Source organism: Sparus aurata, chromosome 7 (genome assembly GCF_900880675.1).
Source record: "Sparus aurata chromosome 7, fSpaAur1.1, whole genome shotgun sequence".
Lineage (NCBI taxonomy): Eukaryota > Metazoa > Chordata > Actinopteri > Spariformes > Sparidae > Sparus > Sparus aurata.
Genome location: NC_044193.1, coordinates 19,387,270 through 19,405,410, shown reverse-complemented (window position 1 = coordinate 19,405,410; position 18,141 = coordinate 19,387,270). Strand labels below are relative to the sequence as shown.

The window sequence follows — 18,141 nt, the reverse complement described above, 5'->3', positions numbered from 1 at the left end:
TGTGCACTGCGCGAAGGATACACACCTCCATCGGTGTGCCAAAATACATACTGTGCCCCCGCTCGTGTCCATATCCAGCAGCATGTCTTGGAGGTGTGAGAAACATGAAAACATTGATGAAGGTAGCATTTGATAGCACAGCTTTAATCCCAGGAGCTGCCAGAATCTGTGTATGAGCTAAGCACCTCTTCTCTCCTCTAATCAGTAACATAAGCCTCTTCCACTGAAACCAGCGACGACCCTGAACTGTTGCAAATGGAGGGCTGGCCCGTTCTCCTTTGATGCTGTGGGCCGCTATAAGCTGCTATAAGTATCTTTACAATCCAGGTGCTATTAGTTTGCATCTGGACACACTTATTCCACATCTTGTATCTCCAATTACTTTGCCGACGTTAACGTCATTGTGTTTATTAACCCTCACAGCAAAAGAAAATTCTCGCGCTCATATTCAGTTGCTCTTTTATTGGGTCAATTAACAATGTGTTCAAGAGTCCATTGTTGCCCATCAGTCGCCCTTGTTTGATGCAGATAAAGGAGCAATGTGAAGTTGAACAAACTGAGTGAGTTAAAAGCAGTGAGTCACATTGAAGTGAAGTAGTAACACTGTGGAAATAAAAAAAAAGCTATAATGTATTGATGGCTGACAGGGAAGAGAGTGAGAGAGAGAAAGTGAGAGAGAAAGGCTCTCCACCCACTACTGGGGAAACAAAGTGCTTAGCAGAAAGCAGCGCTGGCTGCCTGGCCGATGAATAACGCCGTGAGGGGGCAGGTGAGGCTTGGAGCTATTACACATCAATCACTGGGCCGGGACCCTTTGAAAGATACCAGCTGTCTTAATGGAAAAGAGAAGGAGGGGGCAGTGGCTGGAGAAGGGGTTGAGGGGGTCCCAGCCAACGTCACCTAATCCACCATTTACATTACTGCGATGGAGTCAAGAGCTAGAAGCCAGCAGGGCCCCAGCCCGAATACATTTCTCTTTTCCATGCCTGTTTAAATGAGACCTCTGGCCTGAAAAACCACACAGTTTGTGGCTCGATTAACACATCATCCCCCACAATGGCCACACAGCAGGTTCTTGTTACTAAACACAGCTTTTTTTTCGTTCGCCCTCTCCCTCTCTCGCTCTCTTCAGAACAGCCTTTTAAAAAAGCCATGTTTTATTCATCCCAATCACTCCCACATTTACCCAAATCCGTGCTCATCTCTGTAGTTTTAATCAAAACCTGTCGAAGGATAAACACCCAAATCATCACGCTTCGCTTCAGTACCTACATAGCTGTAGGGTGTCTTTTTAATCCTGCCAAATTTCTAAGTAATTGATTATCTTGGATTATGAATTTGCAAAAAAAACTGGACATTTATTCACACGGCTTCTCATAGAAGAAATAATAGAGAAAAACCAGGAATGTCTACATTTAAATGCAAAAACCAGAACCTAACAACAATATAAGCAGCACAGTGATCCACTCAGTTTTGGGAGAGAGGCTGAAAAGTCATTCATGGCATATTCAATTGGAGAATTATGAAGTAGCAAAATGTGATTGGCAAGGATTTAGGGCCGGCTTTGCAAAGGGATTGAATGAAATACTCGCATGAATACAGATTAAAGGAGAACAATGTTAGCATGAATATACACAGGGTTATTAACAATGAGGGCAACTCAAATTGATCCGAATAAACCAGCCAGATCCTCAGCAGCGCACGGATCCTCGCTGCGGTGATGTCGAGCTGCAGCAGGTTTTCGTCAGCTTCAATCCATTACTCAGTGCCATCTAATCTAAGCTGCCATCCAAGCCCCCCTAGAAACAACAGCACAATGAAAGGCTCAGCTGGAGGCAAGGGGTAGGCCACTTCATAAAGGGATTCTCTGTGGTCTCTGCACCCTGCCTGCTTTGTCTTACCTGGTGCAATCATGGCTTGCTTTATTCTCCGAGGCCTGCTCTGTTTTAGTTCACGTTGGCAGGGCAAAGACACTTGTCTGCTCCACTTGTTTTTCAATTCACTGATGAGTAACCACATCTTTTTTTTTCTCCCTCTGCTCAAGCCGTGCTCACAAAGGCTCTATTTTTAGCTGGCATCCGGGGTTAGTTTAGTAGGTAAAAGCCATGCTCGAGAAAAGATAGCTTGGGGCTTTCCAACATCAACATTTAAACCTGCCTAGAGACTCCCATGGTAAAAACGCAAAAAGGCTTCTCATGAACAATGACAGTGTGCAACAATAAACTATCACTGTCGAAAACCATTTTAGACAATTTACAGAATCTCCCCCGGGCCAACAATAGCATCCATTACTTTCTTTTTTCTTTTTGTAATATAAACCAATAGCCACTAAGTCAAACATATTCTGTCTCCGACAGTCCACAGCTACAGAGGATCAGACCGTGCGCTCCACAGGGTCTAAGCCTCTACTCCATCTCTAAAAGAAGCCTAAATCCTACTCTAGTCCCTGTTTGTGTGCTCTCCGTGAGAGCTCCAAACGGCCCTGAGGGGGCTGCTCCACAACCCAAGATGTCCATTATCTGCAGGGCCTGTGAGCAGGACTTCATTTCACAGCCTAATACCAGCTACTTCAAGACACGGTACCTCTCAGTGTGCCACATTTGTGAGGCTGGAGCAAAGCTGAAGGCCATTTTGGTGGCTCTGACTGCTTTGCGCGAGGCATCGTGTTTAGACACGGCTCCTGAGGGAAAATGCCAGGGTTGTCCATTGTCACCCTTCGCCTTTCCTCTAAATGAGGCGCTCTTGAGAAATGTAATCGTAAGCGGGCAAGTGAAAAAAGGACCTTTAGCAATGATTCATTGATAAGAGAGGCAGGAGAACTTGAGCTATGTGGAGGCAGGCAGGCAGCGCTATCATGAATGTGGCTCTTAATTGAGTTTCCCTGTAAATCTATGGGCTATGTGAATAAAGTGCCTGATTCAAAGGATTTCTAGTGTCTTTCACCTCTGGAGAGGCAGTGACAATTCAATTTTTTGGTGAATTATGCTGTTGTAATGGAAAGCCAGGGTCAGCAGGGGTGTAAATATGCACTGGGGACACATTGAAGCCTGATTTGTACTAAAAAATATCTGTATCACATATGTATCTTCAAACATTTATCTCTCTAAAATGAACGGGGCTCTAGCGCAGGGAGGAGGATATGAGTTACATGACATTTTCTCAATCAGATGTATGTAGTAAAAAGAGATTTACTGGGGGAAGGGAAAAAAACCTCCGAACAGTGGGTGCTGAACGAAAGGACTCTTGAGATTTTAATATTTGAGCACTCAATCATGTACCACTTCTACTGATATTCTGCAATCAAATATCCCCCCTCTTCCTCGCAGATCTGCCTATCAGCTTAACGATGCTCTCCGTCAGTTCAACTCCAACTGGTAGTCTAAATGAGTGTGGGAGAGGAGGAGGAGGAGGAAATGTATTCATACAGCTGCCCTACATCCTCCAGCTACTCTAATCACTATGTCACACAGAGCGACGTGCCAACACGGAGGAAAAAACTAACATAAATAGATTAGAGTGACAGATAAGACAGCTCTGAGGTTTCAGACTGACAGCGCGGGCCGACGGGGGCACTGAATGATGTCTTTAGGAAAACAGCTCCCCAAAAACAAAGCCATTAGGTCAGTACACAAGACCATTTTTTCCACCTAAATTATTAAGCTATGTGGTGGCAAACCCTGCTCCGTGCTCGGGCAGATGGTCGGGGGGGGGGCAATCCCTCCATTCAATGTCTTATAATGATCCGAGCCAAAAAACACCTCCACCTCTAGATACTGCAGGATGGTATTACCTCTAATTAGGAGGGGCTATCATTTCATATGCAAACGCCTCTCGTCTCACCACCAACTGCCACCAAAACCAACCATCACAATTGACTGCCATTAAAAAATACATACAACAAAAGGATTCCTCTTCTATGCATAGCATCCCCCTCTTTTTTTTTGTTACCCTCCACGCTTATTTCAGCACTCTTTCACAACCCACACAAATGGACACCGTCGGTGGACGTTCTCCGGTAGATGATTTGAATGTTCAAGGAAAAGGACGCCTTTAGAAAGCAGCCAGCGGGGGGGGGGAAGAGGTGACAGGGGGAGTGGAATACGCAGTGTAGCGTTCAGCCTTGTCATCCACCATCTCAGTCGTGCAGGCCAGTGATCCCATGCAGAAGGGAAAACACCCTCTGCAGTGTGCATGAGGAGAATAATATGAATCATGGCTCTATGAGGCCTCCGTGCAGCTAGGCATGCTTCTTTTTAAAACTTTAGCCACAAACAGGGCTGTGTTGTAAATGTTCTGGATTCCTCTACCTCATCAAAAAAAAAAAAAATCTATGGAGACGTGGGCAGGAGTGATGAAAACGCTGCTGGAACAAGCAGGATCTGAGCCCAGAGCTCCCATATCCTCTGAGGACAGCTCATAAAACATGCAGTGGCTGGGACTTGGCCTCTTACAGCAGTGGCATTTTAGTGGACACACACACACACACACACACACACAGGCTACAAATACACACAATTAATTTTAAAGAGTCTGAAGGAGTCAGACCTGTGTGGTTTACTACCTGAACCACAGGTGAATGCTCATGTTTTAACCTAAAAATACACATCAGCTACAAACCATTTTCCAAAAAACATCAGCAGCAGCAGGGGCCTAGAACAATGCGCTTTTGGGAAAAATATAAGAGCAGAGGCTGGATATTACGCAGTGTACAGTAGTGATCCACAGATTAACTCTGCCTGTTCATGTGTGAAATGGAGACTTGATCCCTGACTGATAGTGTGCTACGCCTCCAGCAAACACAAGCCGCATATTTTTCATCTTTCCAAACACCTAACAACTGCAATATATTGGATTACACATTGCATCCCTCACCGTGCACCAAACAATGGCACATTAAAAATACCGCCTGACACAACATGGCCCCTGTCGTCTTTTTTTTAAAACGAAAGGTGAGCGCAGATGGCTGTGCGGTTGAGTTGCTGTGAATAAGCCTCAAATATTCTTGGAATGTTAATGTTAGGCTTTAAACCATGGCAGACTCACCCACTTCTGCTCTCGTCACTGGGCCATTAATGACTAAGAAAATACTACTTAGCCCTGCCTGTGCCAAGAACACACTCCTTTAAAAAACGCAGAGGAACATCGCCTGAATTATTGCTTGATATTTGGAAACAGCAGGAGAAGAAGTGCTGGAGTAACCGTCTCTACGCCGCCCAATTACCACAATGCTATGAGACGCGATTGTTAACTAATCCCATGCTTGCATTGTGTTTAAGCGCGCCATATGCTGCGCTCATGCATAGGAAATCAGCCTCGAGTGCTTCTGCCGTCGCTTAGTAGAACCCTAGGAGGACGGGTTTGTGGAGCTACAGTCTTGTTAAAATAGCTTCCCACTGCATCTGCAAGCTTATAAAAAGCCACTCAGAGCATATTCACTACAGTGCGGCATTCATCTATGTGTACACACACGTGTCAATCTAAAATGTGCAGGCCGCTGACACACGCACACTCGCAGGCACGCACATACATATATTACAAACAAACAAAAAAAAAAAGCTGCCGCTGCTGAGCAACTGTATTTGCAGTCCAGGTCAGACTATGTGCTCAGCCAATAAATGGCTGGAGTGTAATGTGCCTTGACCTTCTATCTGTCTTTCAGCAGCTCCTTACATATATTGCTGTCTCTCCTCATATATCACTCGGGCAAATGGCGCCCTTCACCCTGCTCCCTCCTGTCCCCTCCTTAAAAGGCTGAGGGGACATCTTTGCCTGCTGTACTCAACTGACAGCACTGGCAGCTTCCTCACTAAGCACAAGGGGAGAAAGGGGGGGGGGGGGGGGGGGGGGGGGGGGCAAAGCTCGTCGAGGGGAAATGCTGCAATGAATAATTATGTTTCATAACATGCACCCATCCCCCCCCTTTCCTTTATTAGCATCAAACAATAATTAATGGGGGAACAAGGGGCACTGAGGAGTCTGCTTTTCGCTTTCCAGAACAAGAGGGTCAATATGCCCTTCAACCCCTTTCTCTTGGCTAACCGTCAGAGCGGGAGACATCTCATCCCTCTAAAAACATGCTCTTAGCTTATTTATGATGCCAGTTGCTCTGCTGGAGAAAAGGCGGCTTTTCTGCTTCACTCAGCAAAAACTGGCCGGATCACTTTACGCAGCAGTTCACTACTTCCATTTCCACACCTCTCCTCAGCAGGCCAGCCCAACAATTCAATAATGAATATGAAATGCCTCCTAATTGATGTCTATGGGAGTCGGAGTGGCTGAAAATACGGGCTATTGGACATGGGCTTGACTTGATTAAGTTTTTGTTTCACGTAAGAAATTTTTTTATCTCTGATCAGCAGTAGCAAAGCCAGTCCTGATCGAATTAGCTTTGCACTAAGAGCTCCATTGATCTTGGCACTCATCTGTGCAGATGAGACCCGGAAAGGCAGCTGGTAATCCAATAGCTGGGATGGGAAGTGCTTCAAGGACTTTGCTGTGTTTACCCACCTATTTCCTACACAAAGAGGCAAGACGTTAGTGCATGACACTCACCGGACTGATTGGAAGCCCTGGGGCCTTGGGTAGCTCAACTGAAATGAACGAGAGCCGCGGTGTGACCAAAAGCAAGGTACTTGAAAGCTGAAAGAAATGGCATTCGCCATAGCTATCATGTAATGAGTAAACAGGATGAATCAAGCAGGGCCTAAATCATTGGTAAAATGAGCTGCGCAGTCACATTCAAGTCCTAATACAGGCGCTGCTTCACAATCCTCACCGAAAAACATCTAAAAGCAAAGCTGATAGCAATTTAAAGCTCCCATTCACTCGAGTGTTAAAGTGTAAGGTTAAGAGAATCAATGCAGGGAAATCTGTCTTCGCATTGTGATAACTTTATTGCAGCCGGCATTGATGCAAGCCTTCGCAATCAATTTTGCATGACATGAATGACATCAAACAAGAACCCAGAGGGCAGGGAGCATGTGAAATGAAACGGAGCAAAACTAAGGTAGTAGAGGGCAAAACATACAGCTGTTTTGCTTGTGGAAATAGTTCAAGTGAAGTGTGGCTGAATAGTATCGCTGTCGTGCATTAAGTATAGTGCTGCCACAACAGGGCTCTCGCTCTCTCTCGCACACATACACAACCGTAATCCATCAAGGATTCATGAGTGAATGCTCAATAACAGAGTGCATTTCTCTCCTTCATATCACTGCAGCAAGAAAAAGAGTGAGAAACTCTTCAGCAGCCCACAGACACACCACAAACACACACTACTCTCATACCACACTAATAACCTTGGGCCGTCTACCAATGCCATGACTTTATGGAATAGTATGGGCTCTAAATAGAAGCTCCATTTCTCACCAGCAGTCAGTAACGGCTCTATTTCAGCCGCCGTGTCATTAAATATTTATCTTACTAGAGTTGCCGATCATACCAAGGTGATAACCATTTAAAAATCCAGATCTGGGGGCTTTTTTTCTACCCAAGAACTCGCTCCACCAGTGCCACAACAAAGACCTATTTTTTTAAAAAGCATTATCTACAAGTGTTCCTTTAATCAGCGCACAGCAGAACGGCAGAAATCCCTCAACAACAGTCCCAGAGGAATACCTTTCTCTGAAGCCCTATCAGGCAGAGGATCTCCTTCACCGGCAGTACACTGAATGAGTGGGAGTGAGTGTGTTTGAGGATGAAAACATGTGCTGCTACCTGTCTATGATGTCCTCTCCAACAATCTCAGAACAAAGGCCTCCATTTTGAAGTGGAGTTGCAATGGCACAGCGCTCTTAAGGTCCTCTGTTACTGTGTGTCCCATAGCTTTCCATCCTCTTTGTTAGCCCACTGTTTGTTATGCTAGCAAGATAAGCCACTGTTGTGGGTAGGCTGCTGGGTGTACTACAGCAACCGGTGTACTGCTTGAGTGCCAAAGCTGACAGTCTGTGGGAGGGATTGTGGGCGTTATAGATCACTGGGAGACAGATGTCCAGCCTTGCCCCGACGCTGACTCAAACACTAACCCTAAAAAGCGTGTGTTTGCAAACTGGACCGCTTCCTGGTGGTTCTTAAGTTGATCTTTATCCGACCAATCGAGTCGGTTCACTTTATCACAGCAGCCTTCCTCTTTTACTGGCTGAGCAGCTTTGTTATTTATGAAACATAAGAGGTGGAAGTCTACTCCACTACAGCCTGATACACATTACAAGCTGTCGTGCGCAGGCAAACAAGCAACCTGATTATGAGCGTGCAGAAATGACACTGGGGCTCGAGCAAACAAAGAAATGCGGAGGTTTTGGATTGGATGCAAAAACATGAAATGGATACTGCGAATGCCTCTGGAGAGCAGATGACTGGCAGGGCATTGGCAAGACACAGCATCATTGTCTACCATGAGCGCATGGAGATTCTCTTCGCTGGACTAAATAAGTGTCATGCTCCAATAAGCAGAATCAAACCCTTTGAGCATCTGTTGTCTTTAATTCTCCCTCTCTTTCCTGTACGGCGCAGCATCACAGTTAATGATTTCCTCAAGATCTCCATTTTGCACATATGATTTACATGTTTGAAATGCTCAGTTGAGCAGGCACTGTGTTTGTAAAAGCAACCATTACTGCTGAGCTGACTCCAAAGAGTGTTTGGATAGAGCCTAGAAATGTAATTTCAAAAGCTAGGTTGATCAAGAGGAAACAGACAAGGTATCAGCACATTGCCTCTCAGTTCCTCCTGGTTTACATATCTGGATTGTGCAGTCATCCCTTCCAGAGAGAATCACCGCCAGCTAAAACAATTACGCCACCCTCCCCCTCCCACCTCCACCCGAGCACAAGCCTCTCACCGACCGCCTCGACTCGGCTTGACAATCAAGCCCATTAGATCTTTCTGTGAATTAAAGCTAGTTAACTTATAGCACTGACACACATCAAGAATAGTCATTAGCCTGTCTTTTTAGCATTAAAAACAGGAATGATTTGCCGGTTCAGAGAGATCATCTCCCTACATGCAGCCCGGGGCAGCCCTTACTGTCTACCTCATTATTTTTTAGAAGAACAAGGCCGCTGATGAATCCTGTTGGGTTAAATGTAAGGTGCTCTCGTTATGACCTGGCTTACACACAGCAGAAGCAGCAGACTGCGTTAAGCTGCTCTGCTTACAGACAAAAGAAAATGGAGTAAATCGCCAGCACTGTAAATATACGGATAAATCTCCCACAACTAAGCTGTAAAATCAAAGTGGAATTGTTGGAGTACATCACTCCCACGCAGCTGCATATTCTGCAGTGAGAAAAGCTGTCAAATGTTGGCTTTCCGTGGATACTAGCTGAGCTGACAAGTGCCAATGATACAACCATGAGTGATAAAGACATTCCTGCTTAGAGAGAGGTTTTCCAGATGTGATAAGTCTGCAATGCTCCAGTGCTTCATTACTGGATAGAAGGAGGCTGTTGCTGTGTTTTCCCCATTTACGTTGCCAGGGTGACAAATGAAAAGGAGTATCACCCGCGCAACTAATCAAATGAGTGAGTGACAACAAGTCAATATTTTCTCATTGTGTGGACAAGCAATATATCTGCACAGTAACGGGCTGCACTTCGAGGCTTAGGCGGTGCCAGACTCGCCGCATTATACAGATAATGTGTCAATAATCCGGCTCGGTGTGGCTTGTAAGACCAGCATCAATAAAGACGCGGTATCAAAAGAGAACCTTCACCAAGTACGGACTAAATTAAAAACTCACCAGACATCGTCTAGACTCGAACAAACATACTCTGTCATGTAATGGGCTACAAGCCAAGAAAGACAAAACTGTAATTGGACATTGATCTGTCGAGGTCTAAGGATAAATAACTCATCCCTAAGAGCAGCCACAAAAACAGCACTGTATAAAACACACAAACCTTACTGAGATGTAAGAGAACTGACAACTACAGGCACTAAGAAGTACGTGCTCAGAAAATCAGATCGTATCCATTTTGCTTTGATTCCTCAGGGCTTACCCATCATTTTTTAAAAGACATCTTCTTGGGGGGGGAAAAAAACAGACAATTAGCTTCCTTTTGATTACATCCTTGACAAAAAAACCCCCCCTTAACACCAAATGGAGCAAACATCATCTCTACAAGCCTGGTTAAACACCAGCAAGATCAATGGGCAAATTTATCAACAAATATTACCATTCGCTGCCTGGCAAGTAATCATTAAGGAATGGCACTGATGCATTATTCATTGGCTAATGTATAATTCAGACTTAACAGCAGATTCTATGCATAAATAAAGCTGTGATACATTTGAACACATTAAATGTTTACTTGCTAAAATAGAAAATGAATGCGCAGCATGAATGCTTCCCCGCTGCTGTCACTCGATTATTTGCTATCGTTACTGAGGATGCAGGGACGCAAGGTGGGTACTGGGATATAGACTCTGACAGCCCACTCATCATAACACACACACTTAACGGGCGCAAGACTCCAATATATGGTGGGGGAAGAGCCATTCAATTGCAGCTGATTGCTAGGATCATAGAGTGTCTAATTTCTTGAGTGATGTGTCTGATGTGTTTCCACAGATTTAACAGACTTCTGTTAAATAATAGTGCACTGTTTGACAAATTGACAATTTTTTCACTATAACCAACACATTTTTATTGATCTTACTGCTTTTCATGGCAATACCTACTACTCTGCCTCTAATTGGTTGCCCTTCTTGATTGGGTTGGGCAGGTCTAGGCATGAGGAGCGTGACTGGTTCAGGGTTCAGTTAAGATTATCAAGGAAAGCCAATCAGAAGCAGAGGAGGGTAGGTCTTGCTAAGAAAAGCAGTGAGATCCATAGTAACACCTACGTAACTGGAGAAGAGTAAGGCTACCATACGGCGGAGCAGTGACCCTACATGAGCTTGACTAGTCCTGGTAGCGTGTTACAGCTAACACACAACAACTGGCGCACCGACAAAATGTTCTAAAATTTCGGTCGCCCATGCTATTTTCATGGCAATTATTTGGTTTACAGAGCAGACTGAACCGAGGAAGTCACATACTGAACTGAATGTCCTGAACCAAACAATTTAAATACACGTAGCGCTACATTGCTCATGTTTAAGCATCATGGGGGGGTTGCGAGGACGTTCTTGTTTCAAGTGTCAGAGCCGGTGTCAGAGGGACAGTCAACAGGGAGGACGAGGAGGCAGCGAGGGCACACAGCCTCCATCTGATGGTGTTCAGAGCAGGCGGCCCTGTGGGGACCGCCATTCCACTTTATGACCATGCACTGAATTAACAAGGCCAGATGTCCCCCCACTTAACATGTGTGAAAGTGCCCTCCGATGGGCTCAGCTGCTTTAAGGATGTACAGACAAAGAGAGGGGGGGAAAAGGAGACGGGGCCTATTTTCAATTATCCCAATTTCTCACTCATCGTTGGCTCCTGAGGTTTATGTTAATTAAAGATATCGGTCCTTCCTCTGCGCACAAAACAAATTAGATTGGAATTTTCTATGAACAATCACTTCTCCAGCCCTTCATCACTCTCTATTTCAGTAGTCACCCAGCAGAGGGTACTGCCTCCTTAGCAGTGTTCCATTTGTACTACTATGTCAATCAGTGGCTGATGTATTCTAAATGCGTCACTGGTAAACCACTATCCGCAGGGACAATAGGTCAGGACGTGCCGAGCTGACTCGTTCCATTTAGGAATGAATCTCGTCGAAGGAATCAACATGACCTGAAGAGGTTTATCATCGCTCCTCAGAACCATGAGGTTGCTTCCGTGTAGGGAGATGGAAATGATTCCTAAAATGGTATGGAGGCCACTTGTCATTGATTTTCCACCTGGCTTTATGACAAGGCGGCGCTCGTGCTTCGGTATTGTTGGAGCGATACCTTTTATGTGGCTGATGCGCATGCAGTTAAAAACAACCAAAAAAGCCGGTGGTGTGATTCACAAACGCTTACCTGATCAGCATCTTACAAACTGTTTGTTTTGTATTGGCTCAAACATCACATCTGTTTTCATTCACGTGCCTCATTATAATAACAATTGGGTCATTTCTTTGTGATTGCAATGCAGCACAGTTGAGTCATTCAGACTATTACCCAAATGGATAGGATATCAAGACCTCGGCAGACTCACTCATTAGAAAGAGAATTAGAGGCCCGCCAACACTGCATCAATTACAATTTCTCCAATTCTTTACGCATTACATCACACCGTTTAAACAAAAACACACAGACAACCGCTGTGTGTTTTGCTACCAGCCAGAAAACTGCCATCATCCTGACACGGGGAGGAAAAAAAAGGGGGCAGAGACGCAGCGTGGTGCAATCCCAGCGAGGACCATCATGCGAGCAGATTAAATAACGTTTTTCCAATGCCCTGTCAAACATTCAGCCGCCTCTGAGCAGCTAGACAGCCGTTACAGCCTCACTCTATGAAGCATCCCTCTTTCTCTGTAAGGTCGGAAACAGCCTCTTTGATCCGGATATCGCCCCTCAGATTCCTCAGAGGTGACACTCGCCCGTATGTGAGCTGAATGTTTACTAGCTCTCTGTACCTTGTCAGCGGTGAGACTTGTGTTTGTGGAAGGGCGGGTGACTCACACCGCTACTATGCTTCCCCGCGGTTTACATGAATCAACAACACAGACTGCGGACTCAGACCCAGATCAAATTGCACATCAGATTTAATTTCCCACAAAACACTGGTATGAAGCACTGCAAATGGGGGATGATGTAAAGTGATAGCGACAGCAGTATGGCAGTGAGCACATAATTAAGATTTAGCCTGCTATGTTCTCATTCGATAGCAGCCTCGCCGTGAAAACCCTCAGCGCTGCTTTTTTCCACAAAACAAATCCCACACTGCAGAACAACCCGGGCTCGTGCGTACAACTCCATTAAGAGGGGCTGACCACTTCCTCTTTCATTCAGTCCACAAGTGGTGAAACTAAATGGATATCCTAACCCTCTGGGGAAGAGAGGAACATGCCATTTCAAAATGTGTTCAGAAAGACAAGCTACGCAAGTTTTCCCACATGACTGTGTGGGCCGAGATAGGGACTGTGATTGCACATTACTCACATAACCAAAATGATTCCTGTCACACTACTGTTTACCATTTGCAGTGCAACTTACAAAAGGGCTAATCCTCGGCTGAATCAGGGACCGCTGAACAAAAAAAACAGACTGGTCTTAAAAGAAAAAAAAACAGGAAAAGTCTCAGTGACTGCTTTTACGCGCAGACTAGTTTTCCACTATTATACATGACAATGCTCAGAATATGATACAGGTCTGCGAACCGCTCTACTTTTATGGCTGTACTGAATTAGGCCTCATTCCATATGTAGCATTTCCAATTAAGACACATGGAATTTGCCAAGATTATTTTTCTTTTTGGAGGACATTCGAACATGTACACAGTGCATTTGGAAATATGCAAACAATTAATTAAGCCACTGTTTATTGTTAAGTTGCAACTGATGTTTATAATACTTGGTATAAAAATCATTTAGATGGCCATTACAAAGTTGCAACTGATGTTTGTAAACCTTTACAATTGCATAAGTGGTTTATAAAGCATTTAATTCCTTGTAAACACTGATAAACAGGAAAAGGAGTATTAGTGGAATATTCCTTTTCATTAGCCATGTTAACAGCATAGCAATACTACTGTCTTTAACTGACTAAATGCAAAAACTGGAATATTTTGAGCATGTAAACAGTCCATGTCGCCTACACGAGTCCAACGCTCACACCCTGTCTTGTTTACGCTGCCGTATTGCAAATAAACTCATTTGTCAAGTGACATCCCCTGAAAAATCATCGATAAAAAGGGAAGTGAGGCTTGTTGTCTGTAAAATATTCACACTCCATCTGTTATTGACATCTAAATCAAAGATTAAACAGAGAGCACTAACACTTCAGCGTTGTGACTCACAGCAACACTAAGAAAGACAACCATTGTTAACATTTTAACCATAATTGCACCTCGTGACTTATACAATGTGTCAGCCTCACAGTGCCGTGACTTTTTAAGAACGTTCAAGCAATGCTTTTTTCCGCGGAGAAAACTGCCCTTTATGTTCCAGCAGCCATCCATTATCTGCGGGGCTTGTGCCATACATTAGCCCGTGCGGTGTCGTCCCACTCAAGTGGATTAATCACATCTGAATCATTAAGCTTGAGGTTACTTCTCAGCGAGCAGGAGGGGGCAAAAATAAATAAATAAAATGCCACAGGAAGAGCCGGGCATGGTGGAGATTAGCTCCTCACAATTAGCAATGCAACATCTGAGTCCATGTAAGAAACACAGCAGCGGGGGGAGGACTGCAGGAAGGGATTGTTTTTATATGGCAGAGATTGAAGGCAATCACTGCCTGGCCCCCTGTCTTGATTTGACTCTTGTCTCAGGCCTGTAGCTCTCTTTGTGCTTATGTGGCCACATACCCCGAGGATTCAGCTTCTGACTGGAGTCACATGAAGACTCACTTTATGACTTACTATGACCAATTTTACAGTGATTTAAGTAAACAAGCTCCCCCCCCCTCCTCCTCTTCTAGTATAACTGGAAAACATTAGATAAGCTGCCTTTCAGACAAATAACTGTAGTCTGCTTTCAAATCCTAAGCTGGCCCCCTCCTCAACACACACACATCCCACCAGCCAACCCCCCTTGCTCTTTTCAACAACAGGCACAGACCCCCCCCCCCCCAGACACACAGTGAGAGCTGCATGTGCTGGGGCCAGAGTTCATAGCCTCTGGGGTGCTGAAAGGGGGAAGTCAAGTTAATTTGGTGGTCCTTCAACAGTTTGCAACCGGTTCACCCGCTCTCCCACACACTGCTCCCCCCCCCCCCCCCCCCCCCCCAACAGCTCTCCTAACCTTCCCTCATTTCAAACCTCTAAACTACTTTCCATTATTACAGTCCAATAATCAATTTATGACACAAGCGAGGCTGTAAATCCAACACCCCCCCCCCCCCCTTTTTTTATGTGAAACTTGGGGGGAAATCCCACCCATCAAATGTATGTGCCACTGACTCATCAGGACCTGTTTCAACATTTTCTTCTTCCCTGTCAGAACTTCTTCTTTTCCTCGAGGTTGATACACACACACACACACACACACACACACACACTTAAAGATGCTTTGAAGAAAAAAAAATCTTTTACGCATGTTTCCTGGACAGCAAGAGGTTTGGGCCATTTGAGCTCTCCCTCCTTGTTTACTTCATCATTCTCACTTTAAAACCATTAGCTGCTGGTCTGAAGCCCTGTTACAGGCCGGGGCCAGGTCATGGAGGTTGCTTTGAGGGTCCACAGAGAGACACACACACAGAGAGAGAGAGGAGCCAAGTTTTTACAACAATGCAGCCAAACTTTGAGCTCAGAAAAACATTTGACTGGAGGTCACACACGCCTCCTTACACACATTTCTTTTTTTGTCACTTCAAGGGTCAAAGTGCCACCAGGATTTTAGTCAACACTGCTGCTCGAAAACATTTCTTTTTTTCCTTTTTAAAAATCTCACACACGTTGCTCCCCCTGTCTGCACCCTCCCTCCTCCTCCTCCTCCTCCTCACCACAACCGTCCTGCAATCTTTTTTTGTATTCAACTACTCACCCGCCAGTCTGGTGATTCTTGGAGTCCCAGAGACTGCTGCAAACAAGTTGGGGAAAAAAAAACAAAACAAAAAAAAAACACGCGATCCTTGCCCGAGATGACCCACCGAACTTAAGCCAGCTGGGTCAAATCCAAGGAAACCGGGGGAACCGAAAAGCACTCGAACGCGGACACTTTTTTTTTTCTTCTTCTTTCCTCTCTATCGTTTTTTCTTCCCTTCTTTTTTTTTAAAACCCTGCACGGACGGGGCTCACAGGAAGGAAGGCAGGCAGGCAGGCAGGCAGGCGAGCACTTGCTTCAACAAAAGACGGTTTCACTTTAACTGATGGGCTCTTCACGTCCACGAAATCGCCGAGCAAATCTTAAAAAAAAAAAAAAAAAAAAAAAAAAAATGAAGAACAAGGGGGGAAAAAAGGCACTATATAACGTGAGATAGTCCGGCTCCCATTCCCCTCCGGCGGTGGTAGTGTCCACATGAGAAGTACCGCGGCGCTGATAGTTGTTTCGAGGGGTAGGAAACCAGTGAGTTCGCCGTTTACAGGCTCCGCTTCCTTTTTCCACACACACACACGCGCGCGCTCTCTCTCTCTCTCTCCCTCCTCTCTCTCTTTCCTATGCACACACACACTCACTCCCCCTATCGCTCCCTCCTCCTCCTCCTCCTCCCTCCTCTTCAGCTGTTCAACAGACGCATCCACATGGCTGACCTAGTCTTTCTTTATCCAGACACTAGTGAAGGAGAATTACCCCGACCACGCTCAACACAAAAAAGAGAGAGAGAGAGAGAGAGAGAGAGAGAGAGAGAGAGAGAGAGAGAGAGAGAGAGAGAGAGAGAGAGAGAGAGAGAGAAATCAGAGCGAAACAAAAACATGGACTGGATTCAAATAATCGCCAGGGACAAAAGGGTGGAGGAGGAGGTGGTGGTGGTGGTGGTGGTGGGAGCCCAATGTGGCTGTTGATTGATGGCAGCCCCCGTAGGGAAAAGCTGCGCGCAGTGTGTGTTGTGTGTTTGCGAGATGCACGGCAGCCAAAACTGACCATCATCAAGGATCAATGGGGAGAAAAAAAAACAAACTGGGGAAAAAAAAAAAAACATGCTTATGGGAATGTGAGTGGAAAAAAAAACAAAAAACAGAGCGAGACAATGAAAGCTGGAAGTAATAGTAGAAGTGTCTTGTAAATAATGTCTGCACAGTGACAGGGTTCAACGCTTAGAAATCAGAAAGCACCATCTACATTCGCTGACGTTTTACACCTCTTCATTTTCATGACTGAGTCAACTGAGCAAACAAACTGACCTTAAAGGACGACACCATTTCACATTGGTTTAATTTTTTTGTTTGTTCATGCGTGGCAGACCCTGCCACCCTCTCGAGCTTTAAACAAACAGTGTTCTGGACCTTATTTTCCTCAGAGAAACTGCTTGTTTATTCAGTTACAGACAAAATTAAAGACTGTATTCTTATCTCATTACTGTTGTGAATATCAAAGTGTGCGTTCTGAACTAGATAGTGCCTCTTTAGCAACATAAATGAAGTCATCCGTCCTTAAACGTAATGATTTCACATTGGGAGAGAGAAAAGGGCTTGAACGCCGCTCAGGCTTGTGGAGCTCATTTGCATATTTGGATAATGAATTAATTAGTCACCCCACCCATTAAAAAGGCAGAAACAAGCCGGGATGATAATGTGAATAGTCCATTAGCAATATTTGGGAGGCTGATTTTTAATGCATCACATCATAAAAAAAGGACCCAAAAAAAAAGAAAAAGAGATGTGATGCTGGTTATTTCCCCCCCACAAGGTCTCGGAACTCATTTTGTGGTTGAATAATGTACACTATGGTTTGTTTTGTCTTTTTTTTTTTTTTTTACCCCCTCACACACACACACATTAGGGGGGTGGAGCTGGGTTAGGGGGGACGACGACAAAAGATGGACCGCATTAAGTTATAAATTAATAGGATGATTTCCATTTTACTGAGCCGGTCGCTTGACACATTTTCATTGTCTTAAACATGATATTGGATCACTGTCAAAATCCAATTAAGAAAAGCAAATAGTTTGCACATTGGGACCTTTTTTTTTTCTTTTTTTTTTTTAATGCACTAAAGCCGGGCAAAGCAGGAGAGACAGGCAGTGGGGATCAATAGCAATTGGGTTGAGGGGTGGTGTGCAGGGGGTCCTTCATTGTGCTACAAGCCATGTTGGTCGTCTTCGTTTCAATAGCAGAGCAGGAGGAGGAGGAGGAGGATGGTGGGGGGTTTGTGCTGTGTAACAAAGTGCTGGTAAAACCTTCCTCCTGAGGCAACTGTCCTGAGAAGTCGAACCCCACCACCCACCCTCTACGTGGTAACCTAACACCAGCACAGCAAGCAACAGCTCCTCCCTTATCACAGTATGTATACATTTCACAAGGTCAATGTTTATGATATTTACACACACACAGGCACACACACACACGCACACACACACAGTCTGCCTCTTTTCCTGAGTTACACAAACACCCAGCGACTGATAAGGAGGCG

The 18,141-nt window shown here is 44.9% G+C and overlaps 1 protein-coding gene across 3 annotated transcripts in view; it reads right to left on the bottom strand.

Annotated features, from left to right (window-relative positions):
• Window positions 1-18,141, bottom strand: part of rerea (arginine-glutamic acid dipeptide (RE) repeats a) — a 135,655-nt gene that overhangs the window by 80,051 nt on the left and 37,463 nt on the right. Inside the window, exon 1 of one of the 3 annotated variants that reach the window (XM_030422328.1) lies at window positions 15,616-16,285. The exons of the other annotated variants lie outside the window; for them this stretch is intronic. The gene's annotated coding sequence lies outside the window, so the exon portion shown is untranslated. Of the gene's footprint in view, window positions 1-15,615; window positions 16,286-18,141 lie in introns of those variants that run through there. 3 annotated transcript variants of the gene reach the window in all.